The sequence below is a fragment of the Schistocerca serialis genome, chromosome 5, assembly GCF_023864345.2.
Source record: "Schistocerca serialis cubense isolate TAMUIC-IGC-003099 chromosome 5, iqSchSeri2.2, whole genome shotgun sequence".
In the NCBI taxonomy this organism is placed as follows: Eukaryota; Metazoa; Arthropoda; class Insecta; order Orthoptera; family Acrididae; genus Schistocerca; species Schistocerca serialis.
Genome location: NC_064642.1, coordinates 518,016,800 through 518,036,983, shown reverse-complemented (window position 1 = coordinate 518,036,983; position 20,184 = coordinate 518,016,800).

Sequence of the window (20,184 nt, the reverse complement as noted above, 5' to 3'; positions counted from 1 at the left end):
CTTGCCTACGTCATCCGCGTATGTTCTGCATATAAACTTGGTGTGCCTTATCGTCATTCCTTGGAGTCGACCCCTAAGCCCACAGAGCAGAGGCTTGACAGCGATGGCATACAATATCGCCGACAGTGGGCACCCTTGTCTGACCGACCATAAGATGGACACCACTATACGTCCACTGATGAGCACTCTGGATGAGGTGCCATGGAGTAGTCGCATAACGACAGTGACAAAACTTTCTGGAAACTTCATTCGCGTCATCACTTCCACGACTTAGGCGTGGCTCACTCTGTCAAAGGCGAGATCATAGTCTATCGATACCAGAGCCCCCCGGAGACATGTTGTTGCCAGTGCGATACCATCGCTGTAGTCGCCGAGTGCCGTTCGTATATCGCTATCCCCTCCTAGTTGAGTTTGGTCGAGTGATAGACTTGGTATAGTACGCGTTTAAAGCTTGCTGCAAGTATCCTGGTGTAAATCTTGTAGTCGCGATTAAGAAGTGTCAATGGCCGGTAGGTCTGTATCCCTGTACCGCCGGATGGCGATGTCATTTTGCGTTGACATACGGCAACCGTCCGGCAGTACGACCGCCTGTATTAAGATTCTGTCGCTACTTTGTTTTTCTCCGATTACGCGATACATCGACAGTGATTCCCCACGGACTCGTTCAAAGGTCCTTGCGCGGACTGCGACATCCTCCAAATGACGTAGCGTAATGGAAATTATTTGGGCCTGCGCTCGTTTTATAGCAGCACTCCGATCCCGTGAAGGCGCTCTGAGCTACTCAAGTGTGACTCACGCCCCTTCCCCACAGATATCCCGCTGGGATCTCTACAGCAGTACCAGCAGAGCTTGGAAAAACAAATGAGTTACGAAATGACGTGTAATTCACGATACTGCCGCTAGGAGACTAGTAAGCAGCAATGGCTGACAATGGCAGACTGACAACACAGCAACGATCAGCAATTGTGTTACTTTTTCATGAAACGAAAAGCCTTGTTGTGACTCAGAGGCGTTTTCGACAACAATTTAACACACGATGGGTCCCTTGCAAGAAGACCATCCACAGGTTGTACGATAAATTTGTACAGGAAGGAACAGTATTGGAAGCGAAGCGACCTCGGCCTAAGCTTGTTTGTTCGCCGGAGAATATTGAAGCGGTACGAGTTGCTGTACAGAGAAGTCCCGGGAAATCGTGTAGAAAGGCAGCAGTGCAACTGGGAATATCCAGACGCTCCGTTCAACGCATTATTAAAAGTGACCTCCATATGTACCTATACAAGGTGACCTGTGCACACAAGCTCACTGAAGAACACATGCAGCAGAGACTGCTGTTCCCTCAGTTGGCGCAGGATAGGGAAGAAACTCTCAACAACGTTTGTTTTTCACACGATGCGCATTTTCATTTAGACGGTGTGGTTAACAAACAAAATGTAGGCTTTTGGGCCACTGAAAACAAACAAGTGCTTCAGGAACGACAACATTATGCTCCGAGGATTACAGCGTGGGCAGCAGTTTCCAGTCACGAACTTTTTGGACCCTTTTTCTTTGAAGAAACTGTGAACAGCGAGCGTTATTTGAGCATGCTTCGCAATAGCTTCATTCCACAGCTTCTTGCTACTGCCTTGCCCTTCGACACGGAGTGGTTCATGCAAGATGGAGCAAGGCCACATACTACAAACACTGTGTTGGAGTTTTTACACGAGCTTTTCGACATGCGGATCTTTCACTCAGGTTACCAGGTTGCTTCAATGACGAACAAAATCCCCCCCCCCCAGTAGTTCAGAGTTCAATCCATGTGAGATTTTTCTTTGGGGGTACCTAAAGGAAAAAATTTTTCCGAAACGTCTACGTGATTTAATGGAGCTCAGAAGACTTATTTTTCAAGCCTGCAGTGAAATTACGGAAGACATGTGCCGTAGGGTAATCACTATCTTCAGTGTTCGTTTGAAGACAGTTAGGAAACGAAATGGTGGACATTTGAGCATGTGCTGAGTTAGAACAAGTCTCCATGGATGGCTCTTCATTGCAGTATATGTTCCTTTCAGATTGTATTGACAATAAAGTTTATATTCAAAAACAAAATGGTAACACATTTCGTGCGCCACCCTGTACATGACCGTTTGTACCTGTAGCTCCTAATTTCGTTGTATCACCAGCAATGATGCTGTGATGTTTTTTTTTTCTGTAAATTTCAACAATATACTGTCAGATAAAGAAGTTAATCTTCAGGAAATAGACTTGTGAATGACAGACGTTCTATGTCTCTAGCAATGTGTTATTATGTTTACGAATATGTAACTCAATCGTTCTGTCGGTGACACCATCCTTTTTAATGCTCATTTTTTAATTCTTTACTGTTTACATTTCTGTTTACTGTTCTTTACTGTTTACAATTCTGTTTACAATTCTTTACTGTTTAATTCTTTACATCGTTTAATTCTTACTGTCGCCTTCTGATGTTGTAGTAATATATGGAGCGATGTCTGTGCTGTTGCTGAACTCGGGCCAACATTTAAAATGATTCATGTATTCGAAATTTTGATCTACCACAAACAGTATCTTTTTTGCTGTCCAACTATCTGTAGTTCTGCTGGCTTGTTTGAGAAATGAAGCTTCACTGAATTCAGAATAACAGAAATTGATTGTGGCACTAAATAGCGTTACATAAAATCACAAGTATTCAATTTATAAAAGTTTAAAGGTTTTTGAATTCTTACGCACGATAGAAAGATATTTCTATACATTATATTAAAAAAGAACAGCTCTAATAAAAAATTGCATATTAACGGATAAAACGGAGGCAAATTGCTTGCATCAAATATAGACCTGCTATTGGCTGTTAACATATTGGGTGCAATAAAAACATACGGGGCAAGGAGAACTGGATTGTAACCACCCAAGCACAGAAGGCTTTATTCCTGGCACGAATGTCTGACACATGTGCCGGAAATTTATGAGAGATGTAAGCAATGTCATAGCCGTGAGACAGACGATGCTGATCAAACATTTACTGCTGCTCTCGAGTAACATGTAAAAAATTCGCAAGTTCTCTCCTCGCTTCAGGGCTCGCTTTCTTTGACCGTCCAGAACTCAAAGATATCGATCCTCACTACCTCCACTTCTCATTTCAGATCACTCTCTTGAATATGATGAAAACTACAGTCAAAAATATTCTCTCTGGCTGAGCCAGCATTAGATGATTCTAGACTTTCAGTTCGCTAGCGCTGAGTCAACTGAGACCGTGTATAAGATCATACTCGGAGAAGGTAACAGCACCAAGCTACTTTTTATGATGCTATAATGCTACTTATTCACACAAGTAGCGCTGTTACCGGTTAACAACCGAGAGGTTCATTATGAGACGGCTTGTTCACGTTAAGGTACAGTTTTGTTGCACTTTACATTAGTTTTAGTTTTTTATTTCCCGATGCGATGAAAATTCCTTGAGGCTGTGGTGCTCTATAACCAAACCATGATGTGAGAAACTTTCTATTTAACTGTAATTGTGACTCACGACGATTTCAAACGATGTAAACAAATTATTAATGTCGAAAATTTTGCGCCATTACGTTGCAATGCTGGCAGCTCGTGTTAGTGCTGTAGCGAATACTTTGTGAAGCACTTTGATATTTGTATGCACACAGTGTAAAGCGTCACTCACACACGCAAAAATTTTTTTTCCGTATGGAAGGATGTATACAAAGATGGCGATATCTTAACCATAAAAATGCCAAAAATTTTCTCTCACAGAGATACTTTGATATATACATTGTTGCGACAGTACAAATGAACAGACTACAAACGTTTCATTATTTACAATTTATTTCAAATGAGGACTTATTACAGTTATGATAAAGAAATAAAGAAGCCAGTTTGTTATAAATATTACTACAACGACATTACGCAAATGTTATGGTATACGCTGGAAGCAAAGTAAATGGTTAGGGCTAGATGTACATAAATAAATATTACAACAGTCATTTGAAGGTACTCTGTGAATACGCAGGCTGTTACAGTCCGTGACCTAATTCATGCTGGGTTAGTGTCTGCAGGTTCTTACTGTAAAAGGTAGTAGTGTGTCAAACTGGAAACCTGGTGAATGAAATTTTGAAGGAAATCTGCGTTGGATGACTCAATCTGTTCAATGAGGAAATTTTGTGCTGATATGCTTTTATAGACATTTATCTCAATCTCTTGGACCAGATTCGTAAAGTTACCTTCCTAAGGATGATTGAGAACCTGGATGTGGTCTTCAGAGCCTTTTATTCCATGATAGTAGATAGTTGTGTGCATTGCAAACGTGGAACTCGTTATGCCATTCGTTTAAATAACATATCGAAATCCACATTTCCAATGCCCACAGCTATTAACAATCATTCAATAATAGCAGTAAACTACAACAAAAATGTGTCTGATGACGAACCTGTCCGTTAGAAACTGGTAAGGGCGCTATTTATGTGTCTGTTTGTTTTTATCTTCTCTGCAAGAATTAACCTGCGTTTTGTACACATCCATGGTCTCAGAATGTCAGTTTTCTACAGAATCGCATATCGACGTTACTCTGTTGCTTTTGGTACACATGAAGATTAGCGAAACGTCTGTGCTGTGTCCAGTGTCTTACACGCGTGCCGCATGTTGTTATAACTACATTGGATGGCGTGGTACCAGACAGACACACCAACAGGTTGACTTCTACTGTGGATTGTTGTTCATAGGAAAGAATACGCGCAAATTCTTCGAGATTTCATGATAGCGTCCCAACGCTAGTGCACAGATTGTTACGTTTCTCCATGATACATTGTTTCAGTGCCAGCAATACTAGTTACATTGGTCGATTTTGCACAATGTGGTTCCTGCCGGATTCAACAGCAAGCACCTATCGTCCAAAGCCTCTCATTGAGAAGAGGTTTTCTATGTTTGGATCTCGTGTGATGCTGAATACTTGAACTCATGATAGCATGAGAAGAATTAAGAAGGAAACCAAAAACGTCGCATTATATCAAATACAATCATTATTTGTCAAGAATTATGTCAGAAAATCACATTGCTGTGTAATTTTTTTTCGTGTCATCAGTCTTCTGACGGGTTTGATGCGACCTGCGACGAACTCCTGTCCTGTGCCAATCTCTTCATCTCGGTGTAGCACTTTAAACCTATATCCTCAATTATTTTCGGGATGTGGTTCAAAAATGGTTCAAATGGCTCTGAGCACTATGGGACTTAACAGCTATGGTCATCAGTCCCCTAGAACTTAGAACTACTTAAACCTAACTAACCTAAGGACATCACACAACACCCAGTCATCACGAGGCAGAGAAAATCCCTGAACCCGCCGGGAATCGAACCCGGGAGCCCGGGCGTGGGAAACGAGAACGCTACCGCACGACCACGAGCTGCGGACTGCTGGATGTATTCCAGTTTCTGTCTTCCTCTATATTTTTCGCCCTCTACAGCTCCCTCTAGTGCCATGGATGTCATTCCTTGATGTCTTGAAAGATGTCCTATCATCCTGTCCTTCTCCTTATCAGTGTTTTCCTCATGTTCCTTTCCTCTCCGATTCTGTACAGAACCTCCTCATTCCTTACCTTACCAGTCCACCTAATTTTCAACATAGGTCTGTAACACCATATATCAAATAGTTTGGTTCTCTTCTGTTCCAGTTTTCCCACAGCCCATGTTTCTCTATCGTACAAAGCTGTATTCGAAAAGTACGTTCTCTGAAAGTTCTTCATCGAATTAATGCCTATGTTTGACACTAGTAGATTTCTATTATCCTGTAATGCCCTTTTTACCAATCTTAGTGTGCTTTGGATGTTCTCCCTGTTCCATCCGTCGTTGGTTATTTTCCTGCCTAGGTAGCAGAATTCCTCAACTTCTTTTACTTCGTGACCATCAATTCTGATAAGTTTGACGCCATTCTCATTTCTGCTACTTCTCATTACTTTCATCTTTCTTCCACTTATTCTGTCCAGATTCTGTTCTCTTTAGACTGTTCATTCCATGCAGCTGACCATGTAATTCTTCTTCATATTCACTCACGATAGTAATGCCATCAGGGAATCGTATTATAGATACCCTTTCGCCTCGATTTTTAATACCACTCCTGAACCTTACTTTTATTTTCATCATTCCTTCTTCGACGTACAGATTGAACACCAAGGGAGAAACATTACATCTGTGTCTTTCACCCCTTTCAACCTGAGCGCTTCGTTCTTGGTCGCCCACTCTTATTATTCCTTTTGGCTCTTGTACATATTGTATATAATCCGTCTCTCCCTGTAGCTTACCCCTATTTTTCTCAGAATTTCGAACATCTTGCATCATTTTACACTGTTGAACACTTATTTCAGACCGACTAATACTATGATGGTGTCTTGATTTTTCTCTACGCTTGCTTCCATTATCAACTGTAACGTCAGAATAGCCTCTCTGGTGCCTTTACCTATCCTAAAGCCAAACTGATCGTCATCTAACACATCCCCAGTTTTCTTTTCCATTCTTTTGTATATTATTCTCGTCAGCAACTTGAATGTACAAACTCTTAAGCTCATAGTGCGATAGTTCTCACACTTATCAGCTCTTGCAATCTTCGGAATTGTGTGGATGATATTTTTCCGAAAGTCAGATGGTGTGTCGCCAGATTCGTACATTCTAAACACCAACGTGAACAGTCATTTATTGCCACTTCCTCCAATGATTTAAGAAATTCTGATGGAATGTTATCTATCCCTTCTGCCTATTTTGATCTTAAGTCCTCCAAAGCTCTCTTAAATACTGATTCTAATACAGGATCCCTTATTTCTTCTGAATCGACTCCTGTTTCTTCTTCTATCACATCAGACAAATCTTCCCCTGTCCTTCAATGTATTATTTGCACCTATCCGCTCTCTTCTGTGCATTTAGCAGTGGAATTCCTCTTTGCACTCTTAATGTTACCACCCTTACTTTTAATATCATCGAATAATATTTTGACTCTCCTGTATGCTGAGTCTTTCCTTCCGACAGCCATTTCTTATTCGATTTCTTCAAATTTTTCCTGCAGCCATTTCGTTTTAGCTTCCTTGCGCTTCCTATTTATATCATTTCTCATCGACTTGTATTTCTGTGTTTCTGAGTTTCCTGGAACATATTTGCACTTCCTCCTTTCATCGATCAACTGAAGTATTTCTTCTTCGCAATGACTTTCTTTGAACCTATGTTTTTCTCTCCAACTTCTTCTTAGCGATGTCCATTCCTCTTCAACTGTACTGCCTACTGATCTATTCCTTATTCCTTTATGCAGGGTGATTCAAAAAGAATACCACAACTTTAAAAATGTGTATTTAATGAAAGAAACATAATATAACCTTCTGTTATACATCATTACAAAGAGTATTTAAAGAGGTTTTTTTTCACTCAAAAACAAGTTCAGAGATGTTCAATATGGCCACCTCCAGACACTCGAGCAATATCAACCCGATACTCCAACTCGTTCCACACTCTCTGTAGCATATCAGGCGTAACAGTTTGGATAGCTGCAGTTATTTCTCGTTTCAAATCATCAATGGTGGCTGGGAGAGGTGGCCGAAACACCATATTCATAACATACCCCCATGAGAAAAAATCGCAGGGGGTAAGATCAGGGCTTCTTGAAGGCCAGTGATGAAGTGCTCTGTCACGGGCTGCCTGGCGGCCGATCCATCGCCTCGGGTAGTTGACGTTCAGGTAGTTACGGACAGGTAAGTGCCAATGTGGTGGCGCTCCATCCTGCTGAAATATGAATTGTTGTGCTTCTCGTTCGAGCTGAGGGAACAGCCAATTCTCTAACATCTCCAGATACTGTAGTCCAGTTACAGTAGCACCTTCGAAGAAAAAGGGACCAAAAACTTTATTGGCTGAAATGGCACAGAAAACGTTCACCTTAGGCGAGTCGCGTTCATACTGAGTTGTTTCCCGCGGATTCTCAGTGCCCCATATACAGACATTGTGACAAATGGCTCTGAGCACTATGCGACTTAACATCTATGGTCATCAGTCCCCTAGAACTTAGAACTACTTAAACCTAAGTAACCTAAGGACATCACACAACACCCAGCCATCACGAGGCAGAGAAAATCCCTGACCCCGCCGGAAATCATAACCCGGGAACCCGGGCGTGGGAAGCGAGAACGCTACCGCACGACCACGAGATGCGGGCGGGGAGACATTGTGATGGTTGACTTTCCCGTTAGTGTGGAAAGTTGCTTCATCACTAAACACAATCTTTGAAACGAAAGATTCATCTGTTTCCATTTGAGCAAGGATAAAATCACAGAAATCGATTCTTTTAATCTTATCAGCTGCAGACAGTGCTTGAACCAATTTCAGACGATAAGGTTTCATAACTAACCTTTTTCGTAGGACTCTCCATACAGTTGATTGTGGAATTTGCAGCTCTCTGCTAGCTGTGCGAGTCGATTTTCCTGGGCTACGAACAAATGCTTGCTGGATGAGTGCTACATATTCATCACTCGTTCTCGGCCGTCCAGAACTTTTCCCTTTGCACAAACACCCATTCTCTGTAAACTGTTTATACCAACGTTTAATACACTACCTATCAGGAGGTTTAACACCATACTTCGTTCGAAATACACGCTGAAAAACTGTCGTCGATTCACTTCTGCCGTACTCAATAACACAAAAAGCTTTCTGTTGAGCGGTCGCCATCTTAGCATCAACTGACGCTGACGCCTAGTCAACAGCGCCTCAAGCGAACAAATGTACAACTAAATGAAACTTTATAGCTCCCTTAATTCGCCGACAGATAGTGCTTAGCTCTGCCTTTTGTCGTTGCAGAGTTTTAAATTCCTAAAGTTGTGGTATTCTTTTTGAATCACCCTGTATATAGCTTCGGAGAACTTCAAACGTATCTCGTCATTGCTTAGTACTTCCGTAACCCAGTTCTTTGCGTATTGATTCTTCCTGACTGATGTCTTAAGCTTCAGCCTAGTCTTAATCACTGTTGAGTCTATACGTGCTCCTGGATACTCCTTACAATCCAGTATCTGACTTCGGAATATCTGTCTGAGCAAGATGTACTCTTTCCGTATCACCCTGCCTTTTCCAAGTCTATCTACTCCTCTTGTGATTCTTGAAGAGAGTATTCGTTATTACTAGCTGAAATTTATTGCTGCACTCAATTAGTGTTTCTCCTTTTTCATTCCTTATCTTAAGCCCATATCCTCCTGTAACCTTTTCCTCTGCCTCTTCCCCTAACGCTTCATTCCAGTCCCCCATGACTATTAGATTTTCATCCCCTTTATGTACCTCTCAATATCCTCATATACTTTCTCTATCTCTTCATCTTCAGCTTGCAACGTCGGCATGTATACCTAAACTATCGTTGTCCGTATTGGTTTGCTGTCGATTCTGACAAGAACAATCCTATTACAGAATTATTTCCTTTAACCCATTCATTGCCCTACCTTTCTATTCATAACGAATACTGCTACCGTTATACCACTTTCTGCTGCAGCTGGTATTACCCTATACTCATCTGACCAGAAATCATTGTCTTCTTTCCATTTCACTTCACTGACCCCTATTACATCTAGAGTGAGTTTCTGCATTTCCATTTCAGATTTTCTAGCTCCCCTACCACGTTCAAGCTTCTGACATTCCACGCACCGACTCATACAATGATATTCTTTCGTTTATTATTCAGTCTTTTTTTCATGTTCGTCTCCCCGTTGGCACTCCCCTCCCGGAGCCCAGAACGGGAGACTATTCCGAAAACTTTTGCCAATGAAGAGATCATGGTGACACTTTTTCAATTACAGGCCACTTGTCCAGTGGATACACGTAACGCGTCTTTAATGCAGTGGTTTCCATTGGCTTCTGCATCTTCATGCCGTTGATCTTTGCTGAATCTAACCTCTTAGGGGCAGTTTCCCACCCCTAGGAACAAGAGAGTGCCCTGAACGTCTTTCTGCTCCTCCCCCTCTTTGACAAGGCCGTTGGCAGACTAAGGGTGACTTCTAATGCCGGAAATCTTCGGCCACCAATGCTGGTTATTAATCAAAGTTTTCATCACTAATCAAAGATGCTGCCCCTGTGCCATGGGTGTTCTGTAATACTAAACTGTAATAACAGTCAGCACAGTTATCGCAGATCCAGTTAATTATCCATGACTGAAGATGACAAGAAATTAACAAAAAGAATTAGCTTCAGTAATACTCCTCAGTAAATCTCCTATTAGTGACCGCTGAATATCTGGCGTAAGTGAGAAAAGTTGAGCGACAGAATTAACACATACGTAATTTGCGACCGCTAATGAAGTAAATTAAAAAAATGCTCAATAAAAAGATATTAAAGTACGAAGTTGTATAGCGGAATGCTAAGAAACAAATATTTGGCATTCGCTTTGCACCAGAGTGATGTGTGTATGGTTTGAGAGCACTGCCCATTTATTCCACACAAAGGGGGCACATTCACATGGGTCTACGTATGTCGTCAGGATCAATTTAACGAGCCACGAAGGAGATCATCGGACACATCGAAGTTGAAATACGTTTATATATTTAGGATCACTAAAGCAATCCGTATCTTATAGGTCGACCATTCGAAGTGTTCTCATAGAAGGACAACCTCCTTTAGTTGCAGCACGATCAGAATGTTTGTTCATTTGGGTTCCGTCTACATAGAGGTCACTAAGCGCGTTTATTGAAGTTCTGCTTATTTGACTTGAGAACAGAGAATAAGAAGCCCTGCTACTCAAGGGTAATTCTTTCCTTGTTTGGACTATAAATTCATACTAAAAGACGTATGAATTTTCTATGAAGAAGTCCAGTAATATTTAGTTTGTTCTGGTACTGGTGCCATTGTCATTAGTCCTGCCTGCTTTGGAACCCAAGGATTACTAGTGAATGGCGTAATTTACAACTTTTCATTGATGGGATGCGGCATTCTGGACGTTGAGAGACACAAAGGCGACGCGACAACAGCAACCATCACACATCAGACGTGTGCCACTGGTGTCAGTTCACCTTAAAATACCTCTAATTAAAAACTCATATCACTTGTTCAATAATTCGGAAATATATCCCACCACGGAGTCTGTTACTTCAGACTTGCCGTCGCCATTCATAGCGATTTCTTCGGCAGACAGGTCGCTGCTCATGAGCAGGTCAGCTGCGATGGAACTGCCGACCTTTCTGGAACCGGAACTGTCCTTTGAGCTAAGAACGTGGTTTACATCCTCGCTCGCGCAGTGCAGTACCTGTTATACGTAGTTGCAACATACATCCCGTTAGGCTGGCACTCTTTCGTGTTGGCCACTCTATTTGCCAGCAGTCTCTCTCCGCCTGGTTTGTGGGATGACCCGCGCAGCCATCGTTGCTACAGGCAATGCTTGCTTGCAGTGGGGCAGCACTACGCGACTCGCGGAGCAACAAGTTTGGTGGAATTTTCTAACATTGGACGTTACAAAATAAACACATGAAACACAGAACAACATTACGTGCGTGGCATATTACACCTCAGATGTTTCTCCACCTTCTGTACAGGGTAATATTTCGATAGATAACATGTATGGTCGTTTGATTGAAAACATTCATACAAGCATATTTTCCCTTTAGAATGGTTGCCGTATTTGTGGAGATTATCATCACAATAATATAATTACGAGGGGCGTTCAGAAAGTAAGCTCCGATCGGTCGCGAAATGGAAACGACTATGAAAATCCGATAAAGCTTTGCACAGATGTGTTGGGTAGTGTCTCTAGTATAACCCCAGTTAGCATCACGTCGCTCTTCTCATTTCTGAGCTCGCAGTGAGTGCGTAAAGATGTCTAGAAAATAGTGTCTGCCGCCAAGTACGAGGGCTTGGTGAGAAATTTCGCCTGAAGCTATGCAGCTAACATTACATAACTGTCGTGCTGTTTCGTCTTCACGACAATTCTCAGCCGCATTCTGCAGGGGCAATGAAGATGCTCCTGCATCGTTTTCAAATGGAAATGTTAGATTACCCACAATACAGTCCGCAATTGTCTCCCCCTGAGTTTCATCTCTGGTCACATGAACCGCTGTCTTTGAAGACAACATTTTGACACAGACAACGAGGTGTAGGCGAGCATGGAGAATTGGCGGAAAGCACTGGCGGCTGCCTTCTATGATGAGGCTATTGAAAAGTTGGTACAACGCTATGACAAAAGTCTAAGTCAGAACGGCGACTACGTAGAGAAGTAGCTGAAAGGTGTAGCTAATTGTTACAAGTAAAACATTTCTGATGTTCACTGTGGTTTCAATTTGGCAATCAATCGGAGCTTACTTTCTGAACAGGCCTCGTACATTTTATTTCTTGTATGTGTATGTTAGTTACTATTATTTCTGTCAGTTTACAAATTTGCAAGAAATCGTAACTCGTTTTCAAAAATTCAGAACTAATCTTTAGAGATCTCAGTAAACTTTATAAGGTACGATCATGAGTTTAACCGCACAACCGTTACGTGACATCGTGAACTACCGTTTTACTCTCTGGGTAGCAGCGCATTTTGCTTTCTTGTACAGTCGTTTAACATTCACACCTTAAACTAAAATCTAATGATGTTAGATCTCCATATCTTGGTGGACAAATAGAATGTTGCAGAGAAATGTTTATATATTGAAACTTTCCGCTCTGTAAAGCAAGTTGAAGGCAGTCACTGTAATTTGTTTTTGGATTATATAAATGCAGGAGCTGTGAGCTCTGCCTCGTTTGTTTTCGATGATTGTTTCACAAAATGTAAGTGTGGCTCTCGTGTCCGTATCTTTTGCTTGAATAATTACGTAATTAATAGCCGTGTTTGAGCTAAGAACCTACTTTCCTCTTCCATTAATGCCACATCACAATTTTTTATATTGCATTTTAGAATTTTTTCAAGTTGCAGGGAAGGAGAGTTCCTGACGAATTGTTTAGTGGCCCTAGTCGAACACTACTAGTGTTCAATCGGCATTTAATTTATCGAAGTTTTATTTCTGCGTCCCTGAGATCTTTTCTATTAGTATCTGGGCACGGTAATTACGCAAACTGCATAATTTTGAAATCGGTCACTGACCTCTAAACAATGCTGTTGGTCAGCGTTCTCGACGATGAATCTGATGGGAATCTGATGCTGCAGTTTCATGAAAAATCTAAAAAAAATTCTATGCACCATTTTACCATTTCAGAAGCTTTGCCACCGGCAGATGTGATTAATAAGTTTTATAATACTGTTTCATTTTTTAAATATCAGTAATATTATATTTTGTATCATTATTTGTGAATGCATTTCTCGCGCGCCTCATTGTGTAGCAGCTTTCTTTATTTCTTATGATTTTCATTCTCCAGTTAACTACATATGATAGATTTATTTTATGTTCACGTTTACCAACCTAAGCTTCTTATCCGTATGTAATAGATTTTGATATATCTTTTTATTTGTGTCTGAATACAACTTTTATTTGAGTAGTGCTGTAAACTCCCCACCTGTAGTTTAATTTCTAATAGCAGCTTGACTTGATTCACCAAAAACGTGAGGTTAATTACTTTTGCCCCTAACTAATGAAGATGATGCTAGATCACGTTTAGGAAAAAAAAAATCCGTTGGGCAGCTCAAAGGAGATAATGCTGGTTTTTATCGACTACAGTAAGAATCTATCTTTTTACAATGTTACGCCATGTGTACTATAATATCGACAGGCTTCATTATGCTGGGAATACATTAGATTCCGTATAGCCTACAAAATGTCAAATACTTTTCAACTAATGCATTTTCCAAAGATATGTGTCAAATGTATCATATTTATTTCTGTACTATTACAGGAATTGAAAAGAAAACTGAGGATATGCTAGATGACGATAAGGTTGACTTTAGAAAAGGTAAAGGCACGAGAGAGGCAATTCTGACGTTGCAGTTGATAATGGAAGCGAGACTAAAGAAAAATCAAGAAAGGTTTATAGGATTAGTCGACCTGGAACAAGGTTCGGCTACGTAAAATGGTGTAAGATGTTCGAAAATCTGAGATAAGTAGGAGTAAGCTATAGGGAGAGAAGGGTATATACAATATGTACGAAAGCCATGAGGGAATAATGAGAGTGGACGACCAGGAACGAAGTGCTCGTATTAAAAAGGGGAGACAGGGGTGTAGTCTTTCGCACCTACGTTACAATCTGTACGTCTAAGAAGCAATGATGAAAATAAAATAAAGATCCAGGAGTGGAATTAAAATTCAATATCAGAGGATATCAGTGATATGATTCGATCATGGCATTGCCATCCTGAGTGAAAGTAAAAAAGAATTACTTGGCCTGCTGAATGGAATGAACAGTCTAATGAGTACAGAGTATGGACTGAAGAAAGACGAAAGTAAGGAGGACATTATAAGCAGACTAGTAATGGCAAAAAGGGCATTCCTGGCCAAGAGAAGTCTATCAAACATGGGCCTTAATTTGAGGAAGAAATTTCTGAGAATGTACGTCAGAAGTACAGCATCGTATGGTAGTAAAACATGGTTTGTGGGAAACCCGTGACAGACGAGAAACGAAGCATTTGAGATGTGGTGCTACAGACGAATATTGAAAAATAGGGGGGCTGATAAGGTAAGTAATGAGGAGGTTATGGGCAGAATCGGAGAGAAAAGGAATATGTGGAAAACAATGATATGGAGAAGGGACAGCATGATAGTACATCTGTTATGATATGAGGGAATGACTTCCATGGTACTAGAGGGAGCTGCAGAAGGCAAAACCTGTAGAGAAGACCGAGACTGAAATACATATAGCAAGTAATTGAGGACGTAGGTTGCAAGTTCTACTCTGAGTTTGGCACAGGAGAGTAATTCGTGGCGGGCCGCATCAAACCAGTCAAAAGGCAGATGACAAAAAAAAGTATAACAGTAAGAAAGAACATATCGACGATGATGACAGGCTACATATTGGTTTTCAACCGTACTTGCGAAATTATTTTCGGATCGGTTGTTCTCAGAATGTCGTTGATCATCACTCTAAGAGCCCACGGAGAAACTGGGTGTCACAATTTGCATATGACTCTGAACAGTCTATTTATCTTTCATGATTACAAAAAAATACATAATACTCCAATCGAGTGTAACCTATATAATTATGACGCCAAATTTAATGACTGGGGAGGATGTACATTAGAAAAAATAACAACCGAAGTTATATGATAAAAGAGATAATATATGCAAGGCAAGTACATCTTTGTCACCAAAACACGAAAAGAAAGTGATAAGCCTGTCACCTTTTGGAGAGGTTTAGTCTCTTCTTTATACTGCTTAACATTGTTTCTTTTTATTGGTCTTCAGTTTTTGTTCGTTATACGTTGGACTGGTATACAAATTTCTTGCGTCTTGACCACACAACTAAGCTCTTGAATGTTTGCATATCTTTAATTACGTATTGACAGGAGCTCTGAAAATACACTCCAGAATTAATTATTCGGGTTTGTCTTACGAAAAGTTTCGTATTACAAAACAATTACCGTTACGTGCTTGATGGGGCCATTAAAAATTTTTTCAGGTCTCCGTGAAAGTTACTCGGGCTCGTCGTCTACTTGTAAACACCACAATACTCCATATCTACTAGCGTCCAGGGTCCATTGTAAGTAACCATGTATTTAACAGCTTACCTTCCTTCACAACCACATCTTCCCTGAGTTGTCGTGTCCTGAAATAATACTTAGGTTTGCAACATGCATTAAGGAAGGTCGTCTAATCTCGTCCAATTTATTGCTGAACTGAACTGATTTTTTAAAGCTTCGAATTCACTCTTGCGGTTTGAAAAAAGTTGATCCATCTTTAGAAAACTGTGTAATAACTTTCTTTTTTGTCAAACCAAAGTTTTTATTACAATTCAAGTCAGGGTTTCCTCTTATCGGAAATAATGTTTTGAAACTATCTAATGTCCTAATATTCATTTCTAGGTCTTCTACGTGCAATTAATGTCACATAAATTAAGCTGGTTGAATAGGAAAACTGATCATACCAGTTATCTAACAACTTAAAATTCTTGGTAGGCTCCTCTGTTTGTGAGCTCTGATTTGTTTGAAACACTGAAACAATGTGCATTTGCAGTCAGTGCGTAACTTACGAGACATTACTCTAAGGTCCCCACGAAGACTTATAATGGAATTGCAAGTCACATTCATTTTGCTAATTCACACACTTCAAAGATCTGAAGAGAACCACACTACTTTGACACTTCAAACTCAACACTGTTGCTGTAAGAAAACAATACAGCCATTTATATTTGCAGTCGCAGCCCAAATAGCCTAATAAGTGTAACGCAAACAGTGGAAGCAAACCTTGGACTTGCCCCATTATTTCTGTGAGAAGACCAACATAGAACATTCTTTCCGTTACCATTAAAAAGAAAATCCTTTTTATTTCGGTAACTTGCCATGCCTTTCGAAAATCATTTCAATTGCCTTGTAGTACCGACGGCTGGCCATCAGAATCCGCCATTAACTCGTCTGCTAATTAAATGGACTATCGCTGTTTTCTCCATGAGTTCTTCGCCTGGGTTATCGATACCATCACATAAATATGTGACTTCGTTAGTAAATAAGATATACAATAAATGACTAACGTTTAACTGGTGACAAAATTCAAGTCCAGCAGATCTCTCCCCAGTGCAAAGATGCTTCCCATGCTGCAACTAGAGCACATGTAAATATCCTACATTGAAGTTATTTGTGCAATATCAGTATGTGCAAAAAGGTGTAGAATGATATTTACTAGCGTGTGCTGAACATGTCAGTAATGTTCTTCTAAGTACTGCTGTTTCAGCATATTTTGTAAAACTGTTCGTCTGAACACACTTCGCTGAAACAGCTGACAGACACTTTCCGGGAAGGCAGGACAGCAGTCCACTTTAAAAAATTGTTCTTTGAGTTGCTAAACTGAAGGGCATTATCTTTTTTTTTTTTTTGAGGGGGGGGGAGGGGGGAGTCATCAGACTTCTGCCTGATTTGATGCGGCTCGCCACGAATTCCTCTCCTGTTCTAACCTCTTCATCTCAGAGTAGCACTTGCAATCTACGTCCTCAATTATTGGCTGGATGATTTCCAATCTCTGTCTTCCTGAACAGTTTTTGACCTCTACAGTTCTCTATAGTACCATGGAAGTCATACCCTCATGTCTTAACAGATCTCCTTTCAAGCTGTCCCTTCTCCTTATCAGTATTTTCCACATTTCCTTTCCTTTCCAATCCTGTGCAGAACCTCCTCATTCCTTACCTTATCAGACTACCTTACTTTCAACATTCGACGTAGCACCACATCTCAAATTCTTCATTCTCTTCTGTTTCGGTTTCCCCACAGTCCATGTTTCACTACCATACAATGCTGTACTCCAGATTTACGTTCTCAGAAATTTATTCCTCGAATTAAGGCCTATGTTTTATACTAGTAGACTTCCATTGGCCAGGAATGCACTATTTGCCATTAATAGTCTGCTTCTGATGTCCTCCTTGCTCTCTCCACCAGTTGTTAGTTTACTGCCTAGGTAGCTGAATTCCTTAACGTCATCTACTTCGTGACCATCAATCCCGATTTAAGTTTCTCGCTGCTCTCATTTATGCTGCTTCTCATTATTTTGGTCTTTCTTCGATTTACTCTCATCCATATTCGGTACTCAGTAGATTGTTCATTCCGCTCAGCAGATCATGTAATTCTTCTTCACTTTCACTCAGGATATCACTGTCATCAGCGAATCGTATCATTGATGTCCTTTCACCATAAATTTTAATTCAATTCTTGAACCTTTATTTATTTCCATCATTGCATTTTCGATGTACAGATTGAACAGTAGAAGTGAAAGACTACATCGCTGTCTTACACCCTTCTTAATACGAGCACTTCGTTCTTGGTCGCCCATACGTATTATTCCCTCTTGGTTCTTATACATATTGTATATTATCCGTCTCTCCCCATAACATACCCCTATTTTTCTCAGAATCTCGAACATATTGCACCATTTTACACTGTATAACACTTTTTCCAGGTAAACAAATCCCATGAACGTTTCTTGATTTTCCTTTAGTCTTGCTTCCATTATCAACCTCAACGTTAGAATTGCCTCTCTCGTACCTTTAACTTTTCTAAAGCCAAACTGATCGTCATCTAACACGTCCTCAATATTCGTTTCCACTCTTCTATAAATTATTCTTGTCAGCAAGTTGAATGCATGAGCTGTTAAGCTGATTGTGCAATAGTTCTCGCACTTGTCAGCTCTTGTAGTCTTCGGAATTGTGAGCATGATATTTTTTCGAAAGTCAGATGGTATGTCACCAGACTCATACAACCTACACATCAATGCGAATAGTCGTTTTGTTGCCATTTCCCCTAATGATTTTAGAAATTCTGATGGAATGTTATATATCCCTTCTGCCTTACGTGATCTTAAGTCCTCCAAAGCTCTTTTAAATTCTGATTCTAATACTGGATCCCCTAACTCTTCTAAATCAACTCCTGTTTCTTCTTCTATCAGTGCATACAAATCCTCTCGCTCATAGAGGCTTTTAATGTATTCTTTCCACCTATCCGCTCTCTCCTCTGCATTTAGCAGTGGAATTCCCGTTGCACTCTTAACGTTACCACCCTTGCTTTTAATATCACCGAAGGTTGTTTTGACTTTCCTGGATGCTGAGTCTGTCCTTCTGACAACCATTTCTTATTCGATTTCCTCACATTTTCCAGCAGCCATTTCGTCTTAGCTTTCGTGCTCTTCCTATTTATTTCATTCGTCAGTGGCTTGTATTTCTGTGTTCCTGAGTTTCCTCTAACATTTTTGTACATCCTCCTTTCATTGATCAGCTGAAGTATTACTTCTGTTGCCCATGGTATCTTCGCAGTTACCTCTTTGAACCTATGTCCCATCCAACTTCTGTGATGGCCGTTTTTAGAGATGTCCATTCCTCTTCAACTGTACTGCCTACTGAGCTACTCTTTATTGTTCTATCTGTAGCTTCAGAGAACTTCAAATGTATCTCGTCATTGCTTAGTACTTCTGTCCCACTTCTTTGCCTACTCTCCAGCATCTCCATATTGTTATCTGAGTCTCTGTCTGCTCCAGGGGACGCCTTACAACTCAGTACCTGATTTCGGAATCTCTCATCATGATGTAGTCTGACTGAAATCTTTCCGTATCACGCAACCTTTTTCAAGTATACTTGCTCCTCTTGTGCTTCTTGAATAGAGTATTCGCTGTTACTAGCTGAAACTCGTTACAGAACTCAATTAGCCTTTCTCATTCCTTGTCCAAAGCCCCTACTCTTCTGTAACATTTTCTTCTACATCTTCCCGTACAACTGAATTCCAGTCTCCCATGACTCTTAGATTTTCTTTTCCCTTTGCGTACTCTTTCACCGTCTCAATATCCTCAAATACTTTGTCTCTCTCCTCATCTTCAGCTCGCGACGTCGGCTTGTAAAGCTGAACTATTGTTATCGGTGTTGGTTTCCTGTCGATTCTGATAAGAATAACGCTGAACTGTTCACACTAGCACACTCTCTGCCTTATATTCCTATTCATAACGAATGCTAATCCCGTCATACCATTTTCTGCTGCTATTGATATTGCCCTATACTCATCTGACCAGAAATCCTTGTCTTCTTTCCACTTCACTTCACTGACTCCTACTATATTTAGATTGGGCCTTTGGATTTCCCTTTTCAGATTTTCTAATTTCCCTACCACGTTCAAGTTTCTGAGATTCCACGCCCCGACTCGTAGAAGATTATTCAGCCTTTTTCTCATGGTAACCTCCCCTTTGGCAGTCCCCTCCTGGAGATTCGAATGGGACACTATTCTTGAATCTTTTGCTAAAGGAGAGATCAACATGACACTTCTTTAATTACAGGCCACCTATACTGTGGATGCAATTTATGTGTCTTTAATGCAGTGGTTTCCAGTGCCTTCTGAATCCTCATGCCGTTGATCACTACTGATTCTTCCACCTTTAAGGGCAGTTTCCATCCCCTAGGACAAGTGCGCTGAACCTTTGTCCGCTCCTACGTCGTCATTGACTGGACCGTTGGCAGAACAAGAGTGACTTTTTATGCTGAAAGTCTTCTGCTGCCAATGCTGATTATTAATCAAAATCTAAGCAGTGCTGGGACTCGAACAGGGCTCGAGGACGTTTTGATTACTAATCAGAGACGCCTCCCCTAGACCACGGGTAGTTCAAAACG